This window comes from Vulpes vulpes, unplaced genomic scaffold, assembly GCF_048418805.1.
Source record: "Vulpes vulpes isolate BD-2025 unplaced genomic scaffold, VulVul3 u000000664, whole genome shotgun sequence".
NCBI lineage: Eukaryota > Metazoa > Chordata > Mammalia > Carnivora > Canidae > Vulpes > Vulpes vulpes.
This window is the reverse complement of record NW_027325791.1, coordinates 116,748-138,078: the sequence shown is the minus strand read 5'-3', so window position 1 is coordinate 138,078 and position 21,331 is coordinate 116,748. Positions and strand designations below refer to the sequence as shown.

The window sequence follows — 21,331 nt, the reverse complement described above, 5'->3', positions numbered from 1 at the left end:
ACTAATTGTGAGGTACCTTGATGTCATTTTCTTTGTTTCTAGTGTTCAGGGTTCATTAGGCTTTGAAGTATTTATAGGTTTGTTTGTTTTTTAATCAAATCTAGAAAATCTTCATCTACTATCCCTTAAAATATTCTCTCTACACCTTTTATTTCAGAGACTACAATTACAAACATATTTGGTCACTTGAAATTATCCCAAAGTACACTTGCTGGAATGGTTCTGTTTTTGTTCTTTGTTTTTTCCACCATTTTCTCTGTATTATTTTGAATAGTTTCTATTGCTACATCTTTCAGTTCACCAATTCTTTCTTTTGCACTGCTGAATCGTCTATTAAATCCATCAAGTGTATTTTCCATTTAATGGAAATGTAATTTTCAACTCTAGAAATTTGACTTAGGTCTTTTATATTTTTCCTGTCATTACTGAGCATATGTATATTTTTCTCTACCTTCCTGAACATACATAGTATAGTTTTAATAACTTTTAATATTCTTGTCTACTAATTCTATCACATATTCATTCCTGCCTTTCTGTCTATTGCTTGATTTTTCTCTCTTTCAAGAATCAGATTTTCCTGCTTTTTCTGCCTGATATGTTTTTTCAATTGAAAGAAAGACATTGCTTATTTTGCTTTGTTTAATACCAGATATATTTTTATTCCTATATACTTGAATGTTATTCTGGGACACAGTTGCATTATTTGGAAACAATTTGATCCTTTTGAGGTTTGTTCTTCAGATTTTTTTTAAAGATTTTATTTATTTTTGACACACACATGCAGAGAGGGAGAGAGAGAGAGTGAGAGAAAGAGAGAGAGAGGCAGAGACACAGGCAGAGGGAGAAGCAGGCTCCATGCAGGGACCCCAACGTGGGACTCGATCCCGGGTCTCCAGGATCACGCCCTGGGCTGAAGGTGGTGCTAAACTGCTGAGCCACCCGGGCTGTCCTGCTCTTCAGATTTATCGAGTGAGACTAGAACACTCTTTAGTCTACAGCTACACTTGCCTCACTACTAAGACAATGCCCTTTTGAGCATTGTACTTAATGCTCCATTAAATTTAAGGTTTTCCATTGTGGCTGGTGGGAACATGAATTATTCCCAGCCCTGTGTTAGCTTTTGGACTTTGTTCCATTTAATAATTTTGATTAGTTCTTTCTTCACCCTCAGGTAGTTTCCTCTGGGACTTGTGTTGATCAGTAGTCTGCAGAATAGTGGACAGGATGCCCACAGATCTTTATGCACATGTCCCATGTCCGTGCCTGTTTTTCCTTTCTGATTCTCTGCCTGAAAACTGTAGCCACCACCTCTCCTCAGACTCCCAGCTCCAACTATTCAACACATGATCATCAGCATCTGCCTGGATTCCTCCTTTTTTGAACTGCTGCCTGGAAACTCTTCCTTGTTGTAAGTTGGAATAATCAGAGGACTCAACTATTTTTTCTCTTTCAGCGATCACTGCCTATGTTGCCTGATGTCCAATGTCTGAAAACTGCCATTTCAAATAATTTCTCCTATTGTAGTTGTTTCAGGCAGAGGGTATTCCTGTTCCTCATGCTGCATTTTGCTGAAAGTAGAAGTATCTAGAAGAGTCAGATTTCATTACAGTCTTTTTTTATTTTTATTTTTCCTAGTAAGGTTGGAATCAGAACAAGATGAGTTAATTGGATGGTTATGAAGTCTCCAATTTTAATCACTGGTGTATAATGCAGCTCTTAAGTAAGAGCAAACCCTGGATGAGGAGCCTACTCCTCCTATTACCTCAGGAATGCAATTCTGAATTTGTTGAGTTTGAGATTTATTCACCACTCATGAGAGACTCAAGAAGAGATAACTAATGGGCACTTAAATAATCCAAATGTGAAATGCAGAATAATGGTCGGACCTGCATTCTAGTTTAAAATATAAGATGGAGTCTAGAAAATAGAAAAAATGTGTAGGAACAACCTTTCTGTTTTTTCATCAACTTCAATACTATGACAGCTACTTAATACTAATGTCCTAAGTTGTTTGATATATTTTTAATTATTATCTTAATACAAAACTGAAGATTTTATGGCCATACTTGAAATATAATTGTACAATATTACTTAAATGTAACTCGTGTTTGTTGTTGTTGTTATTTTTATGTAAAAATAATTAAGGAATAAGCAAGTTTAAAATCCTGGGGAAATTGTTCAGAGAACAATTCAGCCCCAAAGTAAGTTCAACCTGAGAAGATTAGGTCTCTGACAGAGATTGTGGTCTGGCAAGAAAATTGTATCTTCACAGCCATGGGGCTTTCTGGGTAGATCATCTAACAAATGTTAAATGAATAATAAATAATGGCAGGTTATTCCTCAGGGTCTGGGAAGGCATTTTTGACTGCAGTCCTTGATATTGCTCTCCATAAACTTTTCATCTCCATCTCAGCTGGGAAAGTAATTGCTTCTGGCCAGAGCTGGGGGTTCACAGGAGCAAGCAGTCCTTTCCTCACAGAATCTAGTAGGGTCCTCATCCTCCCCCATACAGAACCTACTCATGGGCCCTCCCTAGAATTTGAACAAGGCCAGAATCCATCATCAGAACTGGAATTCGAATTCTTTTATTGCATCTGTAGTCAGGACTGTATGCATGATTTAATGTGCTAAATATTTTGTACTTTGAGTTAAAAACAGCTTCATTATTTTTTTGAAGATTTTTATTTATTGATTCTTGAGAGACACAGAGAGAGAGAGGCAAAGACACAGGCTGAGGGAGAAGCAAGCTCCCTGCGGGGGACCCTGATGTGGGATTCTGATCCCAGGACCCCAGGATCATGACCTGAACCAGAGGCAGATGCTCAACCACTGAGCCACCCAGGTGTCCCTTAAAGCAGCTTTGTAGTTAATATATTACTGAGGGCTATTGTTCCTTGTGCTTGCTTCCCTCCCCCCTCTTTTTCTTTTGTAAAACCAGAACTCTGAAGGTTATAAAGAACCTCAGTCTTCTCATGGAGACAGAAGTCCCACTGGCCTCTGTGTACATACCATCCCCTATATCTATCTCCTTTATCTTCACATATTCATTTGACTAAAGAATATAAACAAAAAAAAAAAAAAAAAGCAATTGTATGCAATTCCCTAAAGCACTTTTGAGCATTTCTTGCTTTTTAAAAATCTGTCATTAGCCAAGTACTTTGCAAAATATAAAGCAAGTTTCCAAGAAAGAGCCGTTCTAACTAGTAATCCTTGATGAGTTTTCCTGGGAAAACCTATATGGAAAGCAGAGATGATAACTAAACACACAAGTACCGGTGATTCTAGTATTACTATTGCATCTCATGCAATCTCCTCTGAATCTATTCTCTAAAGATTATGGATATTGAATCAGTAGTAAAGTGGCTCAGTATATCCAACAAAAAACATTCAAAGAAATTCAAAATAGACTTTATTTTTTTTTTAATTTTTTTTTTTAATTTTATTTATTTATGATAGTCATACAGAGAGAAAGAGAGAGGCAGAGACACAGGCAGAGGGAGAAGCAGGCTCCATGCGCCGGGAGCCTGATGTGGGATTCGATCCCGGGTCTCCAGGATCGCGCCCTGGGCCAAAGGCAGGCGCCAAACCGCTGCGCCACCCAGGGATCCCCCAAAATAGACTTTAAATTTAGATTTTTGAATGTCATGACAGAGGACAAAACCAGACTAGATAGTTTACCCAAGTTCAAGACTTATTAAATAGATATAGTAATCAAGACTATGTGCTCTTGAGAAAGAGATGGACAAGTAGGGTTGACACGAAATGAAAACCCATAAGTAGTCTCACATAACTATGCTTATTTTTGACAAAGCTACAAAAGTAATCTAATGAAGGAAAAATAGCCGTTCCAGCAAATGGTGTTAGAGAAGTGAACATCCATGGACAAAAACAGAAAACAAAACAAACAAAACTTTGACCTAAGCTTCATACTTTGTATGAAATTTAGCTCAAGATTGATCGTGAACTTAAATGCATAAACTGGAAAAACATAAAATTCTAAAACATCTAGAGAAAAATATGGAAGATAATCTTTATGGATCTAGGGCTTAGCAAAGAGTTCTTAGACTTAACACCAAAAGTATAGTCCGCAAAAGCAAAACTTAATAATTTAAAATTTGAATTTGCTCAACAAATATCCCATTAAGAGAACAAAAAAACAAGCCACGAAATGAGAAAATATTTGCAAACCACAGGGAATAATACTGATAATGGATGAAGGACGCCTAAACAGTAACAGACAATCCAATGAGAAAGTGGGCAAAACATAGGAAGATACTCTTCCCAGAGGCGCGCCTGCGGATGTTAAATAAGCACAGGAAAAAACTTCAACATCATGATCCGTTAGATAAATGCAAATTAAAACCACAGTGAGATATTACCAGCCCTGCAACAGAATGGCTAAAATAAAGAATAATGACGGCACAAAATGCTGGCGAGGAGCGGAGGAAGGCGGCCACGCGTACAGGTGCTGCCCTGGAAAACTAAGCGGCAGCTTCTCAACAAAAAATTGGACACAATACTGCCATATGACCCAAAAATTGCAATTGTGGACATTTATTCTGGGGGAAATGAGAATGTATGTTCTTACAAAAACCTATATAGGAGCGAAGGTCAGACCTTGGAAACAGCCTTGTTGACCCTCAGACACGTCTGGTGGAGCAGAGCCACACACTCGTGCCAGGGAACATCACTCAGCACTGAAAAAGAACAACTGCTTTGCACCGAGCTGGGGCCTTGTAGGGCCTAAGCCCCTGAGTGTCCGTGGCCGCCCAGTGGAAAGGCCCAGGCGCCTCTCAGGGTCGTGGGGTCGTACTTCCCGAGGCGCTAGGAGATTAGTGGGAGTCCCTGTAAACACCTGCTGCTGACGTGGCTCTGAGTCCCCCCACCGCCAACGGGAGATCGTGGTGAGCAGGGGTGTGGGGCCCGAGGCTGCGCTGCAAGGTGCCGGGGCAGTGGGGCACCCAGAGGTGCAGACGCCTGGGCTGCGCAGGCACCGCAGTGACCCAGTGACCCTGGAGGGAGCAGCTCTGGGCCTCCTCTTCCCTTCCCAGTGTCATCCTTCACGACCCATCTGTTCTCATTCTTCCTATCTGGGGGCTGACACCTTTCCTTCAAGCCCGCAGAATGTCTGTGTGAGTTGGAAGACGCATCCCCCCGTGACCTCTTGTTTTCCACGAACCTTCGCATTGTTCGTTCTCAGCGGAGTCCAGGGACGTGCCACGTGCGAGGCGAAGCAGCAGGAGCTGAACCATCAACGCAACCATCGGCTCATCCTCTGACTCCGGCTTGTGGGAAAATGTCAGCTTGTGAATTAGACTTTCCAAAATTTTCTTGTTGACATTTTCTATCCCCTTTTTTAATTCCCTCAGAAAAAAAATATAACAAGAGCTGCTCTCTGTTTCCCCAGTGTTGTTCTTAATTCCTATCAGCGTTACGTGCGAACATTCCAGGAAGAGTTGGGAAATCAGCCACGTCCCCTACACACACACTCACACACACGCACGCACACACACGCACAGCCACTCCCGTTCAGAGGCTAGAATTAGTTGGGGGCTGATTCAGCCTGTTGTGCAAAGCGTTATTTTCAAGCAAGACCTTGCAATCGGTTCTAGGAATTCTTTGTGAGAACATATCATTGTAATAAATATTTCTGTCACTCTTAGGGGAAAAAAAATCAGAATAAACAATGATCATCCGGAAAAGATCACTTAGTCCACATTCTCATTTTTTGTGTAAATGTGGGTGCTCAAAGATCTTTGATATGAAGAGCTCGTTGACCAGCTGATTTTAAGGAAGGTGTGACCAAGTTGTTTTGAACGAGTGAGTGGAATATGAAAGCCTGAGGTGGGGAAGTACAAGATAAGGTAGGACCATGTTTGTATAATATTTAAGTATCATCCAGGGCACCTGGGCTCAATTGGTTCCGTCACCGACTTGGTTTCTGCTCAGGCCGTGACCTCAGGGTCATGAGAAGGGCTCTGCGCTCAGTGAGGAGCCTGCTGGAAGATTCCCTCCGCCCCACTCTTGCCCACGTGCAAGCCCTCATGCGCCCCCTCTCTCTCTAAAATAAATAAATAAATCCTTAAAATAAACAAACAAACACTATCGAGATGCCTTGGATTTAGATTATTTGCCAGAGTACCGTTGTCTAATTTAAGATTAGGAAAGTAAAAAAAAAAAAAAATATATATATATATATATATATATATATATATATATATATATAACTGTATTAATACACCTAGTTTATTCATATATATATATGAGTTAAGAACCTGGTTTGAGAGTAGGAAATCCCAAGGCCTGGGGCGCCTGGGTGGCTCAGTCGTAAAGTGTCTGCCTTCCGCTCAGATCGTGATCTCAGGGTCCTGGGATCAAGCCCTGAGTTAGGCTCCCTGCTCAGGGGGAGTCTGCTTCTCCCTTTGTCTCTGCCACTCGCCCCTGTAAAATGTCATACTATTGAGAGTACAAGATATAGTGCTTGTATTTAGTTTTTAGGAAGCACTTTAAAATCGTCCTCACTATTTTATTATTCCTTAAAAAATACGTTTTTGCCTATATGGATCGCAGCTCTTATACAAGAGTAGGGTCAGAAAATCAACTCCTGTTGAATCCTCTTGATAATTTCTTTTACTCTGTTTATTTTTAAACTTTTACCCTGGACTTCCTTCCAAAAAGGACTGTGATTGGATTATAGATATTGCAATCTAAGATAATTTTTTTAAAAATAGAGGAAGAAAGAGTATAGGGAAAATAAATACAGGAATATCAGTTGAAGCTAAATGCATTACAGTGCATTTAAGATAATGTCGCACAGAGTCAGGTGTCTTTTTACCTTGGTGCTAAAGAGGATCCCAGCCTTCATGACATTAATATAATAGTGAAGCTCCTGAGCTGTTTCTTAGAATGCTCTGTAATAAAATCCTATAAAATAATCACAAGATATCACTCAGGAAAAGCAAGTCTTGTTACAACCGGGTGGGCAGTGGGGGTGAGTTGAGGTGGGGAGGACAGATGGAGGGGGAATGACACACTTTCATTTAGTTCAGGTGTTTGGTATCCTACTGGCTTGACTCAATATTTTATCTAAAGAATGACTATCATTGTCTTTTTTTTTTAATTGCAGTTCAATTTGCCAACATATAGCATAACACCCAATGCTCATCTCATCATTGTCTTTGAAACATATTCCATGTTAATCAATTGTTTTTATCTATTTTTTTTAAATTAATTTTTATTGATGTTCAATTTACCAACATACAGAAAAACACCCAGTGCTCATCCCGTCAAGTGTCCACCTCAGTGCCCGTCACCCATTCCCCTCCAACACCCGCCCTCCTCCCCCCTTCCACCACCCCTAGTTCGTTTCCCCGAGTTAGGAGTCTTTATGTTCTGTCTCCCTTCCTGATATTTTTTAATTTTTACTATGAAAGACTTCAAATATATAGAAAAGCACAGAAAATATTAGTAACAATACCAGTACACCCACTATCCCATGAATCCATGATGCAGATCTTTAAAATTAATAACAATGTATGATGCTCATTCCATGTATATTTTCCAAAAAGAAATAAATATTCCAAATAAAATCTAAAGCCCCCCAAAACTCATTATTTCCACTAGAGGTAATCACTGGCTTCACTGCCATCCATCCACGATGCCATACTTCCTCAACATCTGTGTGTATCCATAAGCAATTTATAGTGCTATGTTGAGAGTGGGTTTTTTTAAGTTTTATATAACTTTTCTCATTCTATCAGTGTATTTTTACAATATATTTTTCTTAGGAACTGTATCAATGTGTATTATTAGATATTAACAGATAACTATTATAATAACTGTATTGATAGACCTAGTTTATTCATTTTAATTTCTGTATAGCATTAGATCTTATGTTAAAAGACAATCTTATCAACTCCTCTAGTTGTGGACAATATTTTTTTCCCTTGTAATATTCTTGCCCATGGCTCATTGTGCGCACGTATGAATTTCTCCAGAGAAGATCGGTACCATTGAAATTGCTCAGTTCCAGAGTACGGACACCTCCGGTTTTACTAGGCATCACCGAGCCGGCTTTCGGGAGTGACCGTGCGCATCTATCCTCCCGGCAGCGACGTACAGGAGTTCTCACTTGCCCACAACATACAGGAGTTCTCACTTGCCCACATCCTTTTCAACGTTTGTTGTTAGATATTTCAATTCTCGCCATTCTCATAGGAATTCTGTCTTGATATTGCTTTAACATTTTTCTAATATGTTCTGAGGTTGACCATTTTTCCATATATTTATTAGCCAGCCCTCAGAATTTCATGTTCTTTGACGTGTCTATAAATTGGGTTTCCTTAATGTTTTGCTATTTCTTTTTATTAATTCATAGTAATTCTTTTTTTTAATTTATATTTTAAATAACAGTCTTCATGCTGGTTGGCAGGTTGTTGTTGTTGTTTTTCATGACGGATTATCTTTGAACCAATTTGTTAATTTTAATGTAGTAAAACTTATGAGTTGTTTTCTTTAGCATTTTGTGGTTTCTGTCCTTTTTGCCCTTATGGATATACTCTATGCATTTAGGAAACCCATCCTTGTGCCCCAATGGCATAAAGCTATTTTCTTATGTTTTGCAGCAATCTCATCTATCATATTAGTTTATAATTTTTCTTTCTTTGTCTTTGTCCAATTTCCTTATCAAAGTTATGATACTCATCATGTGAGTTAAATATCTTTCCCACTTTTTCTACTCCCTGAAGTCATTTCTGTTTGCTATAGACTATCTTTCTTCCAAGAGTCGAGAGAAATTGACTACATAAGTATCTAGAATTTTCCCACAAAATTTTACTGTGAAAGTTCTCATATAGCAAAGTCAAATGAGTTTAAGTGAAGGTCCCCGTACCTACTACCTAGATTGTACCACTAACATTTTACTGTACTTGCTTTATCACGGATCTGTCCATCTCTCCAACTCTCTGCCCAACTAGACTCTTGGGGGTAAATAGATTTGATTCTGCCTTGATATAATAAACCAATTCGGAATTTAAAAAACTTTATTATGAATGACTTTCACCTCAGTTTTCAGTATTATCAGAATAAAGTTTTTGTTATGATCCTATTATTTTGTCTATTATATCTGTAACTGTGCCCATCTCTCCATTATATTTTTTTTTACAAATTGGCTGATCATGAACTATTTCACAAAACCTCTCAATACATCACAACAAATCAACTTGAGACAATGTTCTGTGACCACAATGTAATAAAATTAGTAGCTAATAATATAAAGATAGTTCAAAATAACCTCAAGCGTTACACGTTTTAAAAACATCTCTAATAAATGATCATACGGCGTGAATTGTAAGTCATGCTGGTGTGTTTGTTACGTATGTTCCATAAGTTGCTTCCAGTAGCATCTCGGTGCTGTCAGCGTGTCGCTACCGAGTGATTTGTGCTCGTATGCCCTGTGCACTTTCCCCTGTGCTACGGCTGTTGAGATCCTGCTGTGTGTGCTTTCATAAGATTCCAGTCTTCTCCTCATAGGTCCCCGCGGATTTTATGTTGTCGACGTCGTGGTCAGAACAAGCACCTGTTCCGCGAGCTGCCGCGCCCGTGGATTCCACACGATGCCCAGCGATTCACTGTAATCCGTCCTGCTCCTGTCACTTGTGCACCGTGGGAGAAGCTGCTGTCTCCCCCGTTCCTGTCGGATGCAGCCTGTGTCACCGCTTTCCTGACTTGGATCTCTGCTCCTAGTCAGGTTAGGCCGTCACCCTTTCGCGACCGGGCCCAGGCGCTGCCCGAAGAACACTGGCTGCACACAGAGAAGAGCAGTGGAGCCCCGGCTGCTCCTGGTGTGTGTCCCAGGCCCCAGACACCCCCGGTGTCGGGCACCAGCCCTGAGGACTTGGGGGCCAGGGCCGCTCCCCACCCCTTCTCCAGTAGCGGGGGACAGCAGGCACTCGGGGCTGGCCTGGGCCCGGCTCCCATGACAGGGCCAGCATCCTCCTGGGCGCAGGCCTGGCCCCACGGCTCTCGGGCTCCCACTCGCCACTCGGGGTGGCAGCCCTAAGGGCACTTTGGGCTTCCTACACTGGGCCCATTCCCTGTCACCTCACCGCTTTGTTAAAGGTGGAAAATTAGTTTAACTCCGATTCAGCGGCAGCAGGATCAGTGGGGGACGCATCCTCAGCATTTCCCTCCTGCCCTTCCCGGTAGGGTGCAGCCGGCGCCACCAGGCAGGGTGGGTCAGCAGGGCGCCAGCCAGCACCCGCCTGCCTGTGCAAAAACACGCAAAGGCAGCCGGACAGAATTCATTATTTGGAATTACACGCCTAAAATCACGCCGGTGACAATAGAAGATTCTAAATGATCCTCACAGGATTTTGTTGTTGCTATTTTTTCCCTTCTTCATTCGTTTGGTGCTATTTTCTAAAGCCTCGCTCACTGCCTTTGCACACTTATCCCGCGGTGTTCGGCGGGGTTCACATAGATGAGGGGCAGAACCTGCACGGCCCCCCAGCCGCCGCGGGGAGCACCTGACCTGTGTCTTCCTGGCACTGAGCCCCCCCTCCACGGCCATCTGCTGAGGCTGCGCCAGGCCTGCCCCATCTGCTGGCCACGGGTCTGGGCGCTGCAAAGCCAGGGGGGCCCAGGAGGGAGGCCCCCGGACTCAGGCGGGACAGACGCGCAGACAGTGGCCCTCCTTGGGCCTGGACGCCGCCCATCCCGGGGTGCTGCTCGCTGCCTGTGGTCGCCCCCCCCACCCGCCGACCTGGCAGCAGTGCCCCGAGCAGCCCTCCAGGAGCCCCAAGCGTGGCCTCCAGCCTCAGAGGCCCTGGGGGGCGCGGGGCCAGAGCATCCCTGGGGAAGGAGCCTGGGGGTGCGGGGCCAGAGCATCCCTGGGGAGGGGCCCTGGGGTCATGGGGACCTGGGGCAGCCACCAGCACCTGTTGCCCGGACCCAGAGTGACACCTGTCTTGCTCCTAATCTGCAGGAGACGTGATGGCGGGGAGCAGGGAGGCTGTCCTAGCGACACGAGGTCTAAGATCCTATGTGGACAAAAGCAAATAGAATCCTTTTTTCTGGGGATCTCTGGGGGGCTCAGAAGTTTAGCATCACCTCCCTGGGGCCCAGGGCGTGACCCCAGGGTTCCGGGATCGAGTCCTGCGTTGGGCTCCCTGCATGGAGCCTGCTTCTCCCTCTGCCTGGGTCTCTGCCTCTCTCTCTCTCTCTCTCTCTGTGTCTCTATGAATAAATAAATAAATCTTAAAAAAAAGAAAAGAAAAGAAAAGAAAGAAAAGAAAAGAATCCGTTTTCCCTGAGCAGAAGAGACACGGATAGTGCAGGGTTCAGGAACGGGTGACGTGGCTGTGACCAAGTGGCCTGAGGCCTTCGGAGCCGCGGTGGCGACAGCACAGCCACCAGCCTTGTGCAGCGACACCGTCCCCGATACTGGGACCCCCGGGGGGCTGACGCCCAGCCCCAGGCCCTGTCTCCACCGCCCTCCGCCACACACGACTGGGGGGATATGATCCCAGCAGATTCAAGGATGTGATAGTGGGAGGTCGACCTGGAATGAGAGTCTCACTCTAAATTTTGTCTTGTTTATGTTCGTGCTTCGTCCGTATATGTGTTTCCCTTAATATATATTCATAATACGACACACCATGACATGCCTGTTCCCTGAGTTCCCAACCGCGGCAGAGAACGTCTGTGCACGACGAGCCCACGCGGCACTGCTGGGGGCACCTGCGCTGGGGCACCTGTGGACGCCGGCAGTGCCCGGGCCCACGGTGCTAGGGAGTGAGAGCCCCCGGCCAACGGGTGACCCCTGACAGTAGCCACACTCCGATCCCACCGGGATGACCGACCATTTTCACTTACCCTCATTTTTTCCCCCCAAAATTGATATTTGCAACTTTCCTATAATCTCGGCCCACTTGGTGAATGGATAATCAGTATTTGATGATTTGAGTCTGCATTTCCCTGATTGATAATGAGAATATTTTTAATTTCTTCTCTGAATTGCTTCTTCATGTTTTCCCATTTATGTTTCTGTTGAGCTGTTGGGCTTCTGTTCGTCAAACTACCATCTCCTTGTACCTTCTTGTTTGTAATCCTTTGACACTTGAAGCCGCGTCCAATTGTCCTGATAAACGACCGTCTTTGCCTTTGTTTATTTTGTTTTTTTTTTTAAATAGAAGTTTTTAGGTTTAAACCCTCATCAAATTAGCTTTTAATCCTCATTAAGTTTTTATCAAACTAATGTCTCCTTTCTTTTTTATTCTATACATATCTTATTTAAGAAGAGCCTTCCCTTCTCCAGTTAGAAAGTTATTTTCTACAGTTTCTTTTAAAATATTTGTTTTGCTTTTCACATTTGTTTTTAATCCATTTAAAATGTATTTTGGTAAACACTGAGAATAAGCACCTATGTTTAAGCTTTCAGTATGAATAAACCTATTGCCCTGGTAATATAAGTTGAGAAGTCTAATATTTTCCCAGGCGATTGGCAAGACTGTCTTCTTCCGTGCCAAACTCCCTTAGGATAATCCCCGTGCTAGCATTTTCATCTCTTTCGTTGACCTATTGGTTCTATTTTTTAAAAAATAAAGTTTTAATATAAATTTTAAATAAGATTTTTTTCAGATAATTTTAGATTTACAGAAAGTTGCAAAGACAGATAATATTTATGTCTTGCACCCAATTTCCCCTATTATTGATATCTTAATTGGTAAGATGCATTGCAATTAAGGAACCAATATTGGAATATTATTATTAAATAAAGTACTTTCTTTAATCCTGTTTTCTTACTTTTACCTAATGTCCTTTTTCTGCTCCAGGATAAGACCACCTTCAGGTGTCATATCTCCTTAGGCTCTCCCAACAGTTTCTCAGACACTCTTTGTTTTAACCATCTTGACGATGTTGAGAGGTCCTGGTCAGGTAGTTTGTAGAATGTCACTCTACTGGGGTTTTTCTTTTCTATTTTATTTTATTTTATTTTATTTATTTTATTTTATTTTTTAATATAAATTTATTTTTTATTGATGTTCAATTTGCCAACATACAGAATAACACCCAGTGCTCATCCCACCAGGTGCCCCCTTCAGTGTCCGTCACCCAGTCACCCCCACCCCCCTGTCCCCTCCCCTTCCACCCCCCCTAGTTCGTTTCCCAGAGTTAGGAGTCTCTCATGTTCGGTCTCCCTTTCTGATATTTCTATTGGGGTTTTTCTAATGTTTTTTTTTCTCATGATTAGACTGGGCCTCTAGGTATTTTGATCTGCTTGGGTGCCTGCCCTGCTCTCCCCAGAAAGTTTCATTATGTGAGTAATACAACATTTCGTACCGTCTTGGTGCTTGTGTAGCTTATTAGCCTGACATAGGAACTAAGTCTGAGGGGGAGGGGAGACCAGCAATCCTGCCTCAGCAGGGTGCCCATCACGGTTACTGTTGTTCATTAAAACAAATTAAGATCTTTGAATTGAGGCCCTAAACTGTATTCTGGTGAATGTTTACAGAGCAACTAAATATTCTTTTAAACTTCTCACTAGGATATCAATTATGAACCTGTGGTGATAGATTTTATGTTGCGTCTGTCTGACTTTCCCCTGTGGCTCCACATGATACTCTCTCTGGGACTGTGGGCATTTTCTTATATTAAAAAGAAGGAGAAAAGAAAAAGCAAAAGCTTTAAAGCTTTCCTTCTAATATTTTGGTATTTGATACAGCTTTGAATTTATTTTGTGCTGCTATAAGGACAGGATACAACTTAATTTTTTCTATATAAATGACCAACTATTCTAAAACTGGTTGTTGAATGCCCCTATTTTACCCCACTAGTTTGAAAGACTCTGCCATATAAAATATTTCCATGTACGGTTGTGCGATGCCACCACAGACTTCTAGAAGGGGGAGCCTCCAGCTTAGGCCCCGTGCTTCAGGGGGTCTGCTGTTGTTCCCCTCCAGCCACACCCCTTCTCATGCAGAGAGGAGACAGCGACGCAAGAGACTTACCCACCTGGAGCCCGTGTCCCAGCTTTAGACCTAGCCAGCGATAGACACCCGGGATCCCAGAATCTTATGCCCAGACAACTGTGGGTGCACTGGTGTGGCTGCAGGGAGCCCCAAGGGCAGACCACACCGCAGTAAGCATGGGGGCTGTGCTGTCCACGGCAGGAGCCTGGATGTGCAGGCCACGGTCCCGGCGTCCACACACAGGTGTGCATGAGACCCTCGGGGATGAAAAGAGAACAGGGTTAGGCTGAGACTCGGGAGCTGGAGCTGAGGTCTGCTCCTTCCATAGCACCACATCCTGAGACAGAACTCCAGGAATCCAAGAATTATAAATTCAGATCTTGCCTTCCAAATATATATACATATAAATGTGCATATATCAAAATGAAAAGGTAAGACATATTTCGCTTCATTGTTTGCTAGCTTGATTAAATGGCATATGGGCTTTCGTTTGCACTCTTGCCCGAGACCCTACAAAGGTTAAGGGGCATCTTGTGTTTGTGTATATTTCTAGGTTCTTAATCATGTTCCATTGGACCATTTGTCTAGTCCTGTATCAATAACATTCTGCCTTCATTAGAAAAAATGAGTGGGAAATATCAGAAAGGGAGACAGAACATGAGAGACTCCGAACTCTGGGAAATGAACTAGGGGTGGTGGAAGGGGAAGTGGGGGTGTCTGGGTGACGGGCACTGAGGGAGGCACTTGATGGGATGAGCACTGGGTGTTATTCTATATGTTGGCAAATTGAACACCAATAAAAAATAAATTTATTAAAAAAATAATAAATTTCAAAAAACAATTCCCTAGATAACTACTTAAGAATTTGGGATATTAAAAAAAAATAAAGAAGAAAGAAACAAAGAAAAAAGAACTCAGGCTATTAAAATGAACATTAAATGTTCAAACAAATATACATAAAGTGTTTATTTTTAAGGTCTTGACTGTTAAGTAGTGAGTTTTTTAACATAAAAATTCCATAAAAATACCATTTAGGTATTTGGGGAAAAGAATTCAGAATATATGGTTTAATTACTTGTTGGTATGTAGTGGTTGCATATGTGTGCCCATATCTTTTCAACATTTAGGATATTTATATAAAGTATTTATGCTTAGACATGTAAAATTTTGTTTACTACCTAACTAGTAAGTGGATATATATTTAAATGTAAATGTCTTTGCAGAGTTCAATGTGTTGAAATTCCTAATTTTCATACTAGACATTTCAAAATTTGCATGTATAATTGCACATTCCTTCACGCAAATAAAACCTTAGTTTTTGCCCTCCCGGAAAAAAAAATTCTGCCTTAATTAATATAATAATTAATCAAAAGGGCAATTCTCCTGCCAATTTTATCCAAAATCATCTTCGTTATTTTTGTCCTTTTTTTCTTCCAGTATAAATTTGTGGGGCCAGAGTAGCAAGTTAAAAAAAAAAAAGTCTCCTTTGAGCTATCACTTTGAATAAAAACTGTTTCATTCTCTTTTTAATTTAAAAGCTCCCTTTTAGCCTAATTTATGAATTTTCTCATATTTTAACTTCCCACCATTAGTTCTACCTTAGTCTCTATGTCAGTGGTTCTAGACCAGAAGTGATTTCTGCCCTCCAAGGGACATTGGATGATGTCCGGAGACATTTTTTGGTTGTCACAGCTGAAGTGAGGGGTGCCCCTGGCATCTAGTGAGTAGAGACCAGGGGTGCCCAGGGCAGCCCCCACAACAGATTGTCTGACCCCAAATGTCACTAGTGCGAAGGTTGAGAACCCTGTTCCAGACGACACAGGAACACGTAGAAGCCGTCATGACATACCCTACACACAAGTGTACATCAGAAGTGTGTGTACTTATTTGCACACACGTGAGTGTATTGTAATCAGTGCTTAGCTGACCACTTTCTCACCCACTGCCTTCAGCTGAGATTCTCCGAGCGATTTACCAACAAGATCGTGTTAATCCCCACCCGGTGCTCTACAAATAGGTGACACCACGATTCCACTGGCTTTGTTAATTCAGAGACACAGATTAAGTGCCTTACCAGTGCTCCTTAAAAAAGGAAAACTATTGAAAAACATGTTCCATGAAGTCCTCTGTTTTGGCTATTATGTGATAGTTGATAGTTTCTTCCTTTCTTCTGCTTATGAACGTTGGATGACTTTTCTTTTTTTTTTCATAAATTTATTTTTTATTAGTGTTCAATTTGCCAATGTATAGAATAACAGCCAGTGCTCATCCCACCAAGTGCCCCCCTCAGTGCCCGTCACCCAGTCACCCCCACCCCCTGCCCACCTCCCCTTCCACCACCCCTAGTTCGTTTCCCAGAGTTAGGAGTCTCTCCTGTTCTGTCTCCCTCTCTGATATTTCCCACTCATTTTTCTCCCTTCCCCTTTATTCCCTTTCACTATTTTTTATATTCCCCAAATGATTGAGACCATATACTGTTTGTCCTTCTCCGATTGACTTACTTCACTCAGCATCATACCCTCCAGGTCCATCCACATTGAAGCAAATGGTGGGTATTTGTCGTTTCTAATGGCTGAGTAATATTCCATTGTATACACAGACCACATCTTCTCCATCCATCATCTTTCAATGGACACCGAGGCTCCTTCCACAGTTTGGCTATTGTGGACATTGCTGCTAGAAACATCGGGGTGCAGGTGTCCCGGCATTTCACTGCATCTGAATCTTTGGGGTAATCGCCCAGCAGTGCAATTGCTGGGTCGTAGGGCAGGTCTATTTTTAACTCTTTGAGGAACCTCCACACAGTTTTCCAGAGTGGCTGCACCAGTTCACATTCCCACCAACAGTGCGAGAGGGTTCCCTTTTCTCCACATCCTCTCCAACATGTGTGGTTTCCTGCCTTGTTAATTTTCCCCATTCTCACTGGTGTGAGGTGGGATCTCATTGTGGTTTGGATGACTTTTCTTCAGGCAACAATACACTTCCTACTTTTCAACATGCTATTGAACTGTAAGTACCTAATTCTTAACATAGAAAAGGAGTCTGATTTTAATACACATTTAAAAACTTGATCTGGGTGGGTAGAAATATTTTCATACTTGAAGAAAAAAAATCTAAGGAAAGCTTTTATAAAAGATTGTAATGGTTTAGTGATTAAGAATCTGGGGTATTATGCTGAGTGAAATAAGTCAATCGGAGAAGGACAAACAGTGTATGTTCTCATTCATTTGGGGAATATGAATAATAGTGAAAGGGAATATAAAGGAAGGGAAAAGAAATGTTGGGAAATATCAGGAAGGGAGACAGAACATAAAGACTCCTAACTCGGGGAAACGAACTAGGGGTGGTGGAAGGGGAGGAGGGCGGGTGTTGGAGGGGAATGGGTGACGGGCACTGAGGTGGACACTTGACGGGATGAACACTGGGTATTTTTCTGTATGTTGGTAAATTGAACACCAATAAAAATTAATAATAATAAAAAAAAAGAATCTGAAAAGAGCAGATGCTGTAAAGGAATTTACTGAACTGGGATCCCTGGATGGCCCAGCGGTTTAGCACCTACCTTCGGACCAGGGCGTGACCCTGGAGTCCCGGGATCGAGTCCCATGTATGGGCTCCCTGCATGGGGCCTGCTTCTTCCTCTGCCTGTGTCTCTGCCTCTCTCTCTCTCTCTCTCTCTCTCATGTCTATCATGAATGAAGAAATAATATCTTTAAAAAAAAAGGAATTTACTGAACTAATGAGGATAAGCAATGCTGTTAGGTTTTACACTTGATTTATAAAGCTTAATATTTGAAAGTAAAGTGATCTTCAGTAATTCTAAGGGATTATTACTAAACACAGTGATTCTTAGGGAATTATAAATCTGTAAGTGGCTAGAAAAGAGTATTTCATGCTGAAGGCGCTGGTCATGAGGGCAAGTCCATCCTCCTTGCTCCCCCAGCTGGTGGGATTATACTTCCGTGTGTGTGATGATTGACTTTATGTGTCAACTACGTTGAGCCACGGTGCCCAGTATGTGGTCAAACATTATTCTGGATAATTCTGTGATAATCATTGTTTTGGGTGAGATCAGCATTTAAAATAGGAATTTAGAATAAAGTTGATTACCCTCCTTACGGTGATGGGCCTCATCAGGTAAATTCCTGAGAACTGTAGGCTGACCTCCTAGCAAGAGGGAATTATTCTGCGGCAGATGGCCTGTGTCCTTGAAGTGCGGCGTTGGCTCTTCCTGGATCTCCTGCCTGCCATCCCACCCTGCAGGTTTCAGATTTGCCAGCCTCAATAATCATATGAGTCAATTCCTTAAAATAGGTATCTTTCCGCACACACACAAATACACACACCCTATTGGTTCTGTTTCTCTACAAAACTCTGAGTAATACAGTATGTCATGAAATTCTTTTAAAAAATTCTTTATTATGATCAACAATATGAAGGAAGATGGCTTGAGAGACATATACTTTGAATAAAAGGAATTATACACTGTATCAAGTAGCCAGCTGTATTTTCTTTTATTTAGACAACTGGTTTACACACCTTTTCGTCTTCTCTACTCTCAGATCCCATCAACGTGCTGTGAGTATCGCAGACTTGCTGAGACAAATACTGTACATGCAGTTCTCCTGCCCTTGAACATAAGGGAAACTGGATTTCCTAGGAGTTCTTGCAATTAGGCAGGCCAGTGGGACTGGTCTTGGCTAAAGGAATGTGAATGGAAATGACCGGGTCGCTTCCAGTTCGAGGCGGTCCTCAGGCTCTCTACGCCTCCTACAGCAAACCCCGAGACCTGTCGCTGAGTTGTCCGCGCCTCCCTTAACCAGGATCCTCGAGTGATTCTGTGGAGCAGAGCCCGCCTCTGTCTGGCCCTGACGCAGAAATAAACCTTTATGGTCTTTAACCGCTGGAATTCACGGCTAGTAGGTTGCCCGGGCGTGGCCTCGTTTGTCCTGACCAATACACGTGCCGTGCTTCCTGCGGGCCCAACAGAAATACTAGGAGAAAAGTTGATTGTGACTATTCCCTTCTGGAACATGGTCACAGTCTCTAAAGGGATAATAAGGTGAACCCAGAATGAACACAATATAATCAAGAATTAATAAAGTTCTAAAATTAGCACCACCATATTAACTGATACTCTGACTAAATTCAAATGTATTTGAATCAGTTTATGTCTCACAGTTTTTCTGACATCGTCCAACTCATCTCAGGTACCACGGCTTCCTTACCACGGTGACATAAAACTTAGGAAGATGGCTAGTTTTTTAACGTCGTGAGCTTCTCAGAGAAACACATTTCACAAATATCAGCACAAGTGTCATCTAAGGCTAACATTCCAGGCACGTACAAATCAAAGAAGAGTGATTACGTAATTTTAGACCCATTAATGTACCATCATCGTTAATCTCTATCATCAGGAGCTGGAGATTGATAGACTCTCTCTTCTACTTCTTCTCCTTCTAGAAATGATGGAACATAGATATCACAATGAATGTTTTTCTGGTTCCTGAGCTTGACTTCCCACCTATGTGGATCAGGAAAAGGAGAAGAAGAAGAAGAAGAAGAAGAAGAAGAAGAAGAAGAAGAAGAAGAAGGAGGAGGAGGAGGAGGAGGAGGAGGAGGAGGAGGAGGAGGAGGAGAAGAAGAAGAAGAAGAAGAAGAAGAAGAAGAAGGAGGAGGAGGAGGAGGAGGAGGAGGAGGAGGAGGAGGAGGAGAAGGAGAAGAAGAAGAAGAAGAAGAAGAAGAAGAAGAAGAAGAAGAAGAAGAAGAAGAAAAATACTTAAAGCTCAAACTTATCTCAGCAGCAATAGGCACTGGTCTTAGTCATCTGCTCTGCTCGAGTAAACTGGTTTTCAACTCTGAAAGTCATGAGGACGGTACTGGATTTGCCTGACTCTGTGCACCCCCTGGATTTACTCTCTTGTGATGCTGAACTAGTCATTTAATCAACCTCACCTTCAATTTCCTCAATTCAGAAATAAATTTGTTACTATGTAGCTCATACAGGTCTGTCTGGTGGTTTAAAATGACTCAAAATTATTGATGAATAAATATAAGAATGGAGGGGTGGGTGGTAATCACGAGATCCATAGACTGAGATAATGCTTGTGAAAATATTTTCTAAATGACTGACAGTTCGAGAACGTAGAGTATCATCAATCAGTGTTTTGAAGACATTTTCTCTAATGCTTATTTATTTTTTTAAGATTTTATTTATTTGTTCATGAGAGACACACAGAGACAGGCAGAGACACAGGCAGAGGGAGAAGCAGGCTCTGTGCAGGGAGCCCGATATGGGACTCGATCCCGGGTCTCCAGGATCACACCCTGAGCCAAAGGCAGATGCTCAAGCACTGAGCCACCCGGGCTTATTTAGGTGGGAATCTAAATCCCGACGGGTTGACAATGTGGGGTTCTTAGGGCTTCTGTGAGCGCTTAGTGGGCTCCTCGGCAGCTGGAGACTTCCCTCGGGAGCAACCCGAGCAGAGGAAGCTCCGTGCTCCCCCTTCCCTGGAAACACGCGCTGGGGCTGGGCTTCTGCACCAGGAAGCTAAAGCCTGGCCTTGTGGAAACGGTGATTCAGAAGGAGGTTGACAGAGACCCCGCAGGAGCTGCCTGCGCGCCCCGACCTTCCACCCTCGCCTCTGGGGGGCGGCCCGGCAGGAAGGTGCCCGGTCCGTGGGCCTCCGGGGAGGAACTTGCTCCGAGACCCTGAAGTGGCGTGAGGCCTCGGAGCTGCAAGCAGTGCAGGCGTCAGGCAGAGTCCGCGTGAGGTCAGGCTCGGGGGTCCGAGGACCCTCCCAAAGGCGAAGCAAGTGCTTCCGAGCAGCTCTTTATTTTAATTTTTTTGTTTGTTTGTTTTCCTGCTTTATTTATTTATTTATTTTTAATGTAAAAGCATTGTCCTTTATTTTTTTTCTTTTTTTAAAAATATATTTATTTTTTATTGGTGTTCAGTTTGCCAACATACAGAATAGCACCCAGTGCTCATCCCAGCAAGTGCCCGCCCCCCCCCAGTGCCGGAGCAGCTCTTTAAAGAGAGCCTGTGAGCGGCCGGGAGCTGCAGGTGCCCGGACCGTCCCCCCGACGGCTAGAGCTCCTCGGAAGGAAGTCGGCCACGGTCTGGGCCTGACTTGCTATTGATTCAGAGAAAACCCTTTTCCTCGGGCATCAGAGTTGGATTTTGTCCCAAGCAGCAGCCTGTCGTGTCTCGCTGCCCGGACCGGCTCACAGCACAGGGGCTTCACCAGCAGGAGGCCGGCCTCTAACTGGGCCACTCACGGGGGCTCCAGGGCTGCAGGCCGCCTGCTAGCTACGTCCCAGAGCCGTCTGACGTGTCCCGCGCGGAACCGTGTCAGAGC

At 43.0% G+C, this 21,331-nt stretch overlaps 1 protein-coding gene across 1 annotated transcript in view; it reads left to right on the top strand.

The window, feature by feature from the left end:
* Positions 1 to 19,514, top strand: part of LOC112912636 (solute carrier family 13 member 1) — a 106,717-nt gene extending 87,203 nt beyond the window's left edge. Inside the window, exon 16 of the mRNA XM_072745606.1 lies at positions 19,434 to 19,514. The gene's annotated coding sequence lies outside the window, so the exon portion shown is untranslated. The remainder of the gene's footprint in view (positions 1 to 19,433) is intronic.
* Positions 19,515 to 21,331: the final 1,817 nt, after the last annotated feature.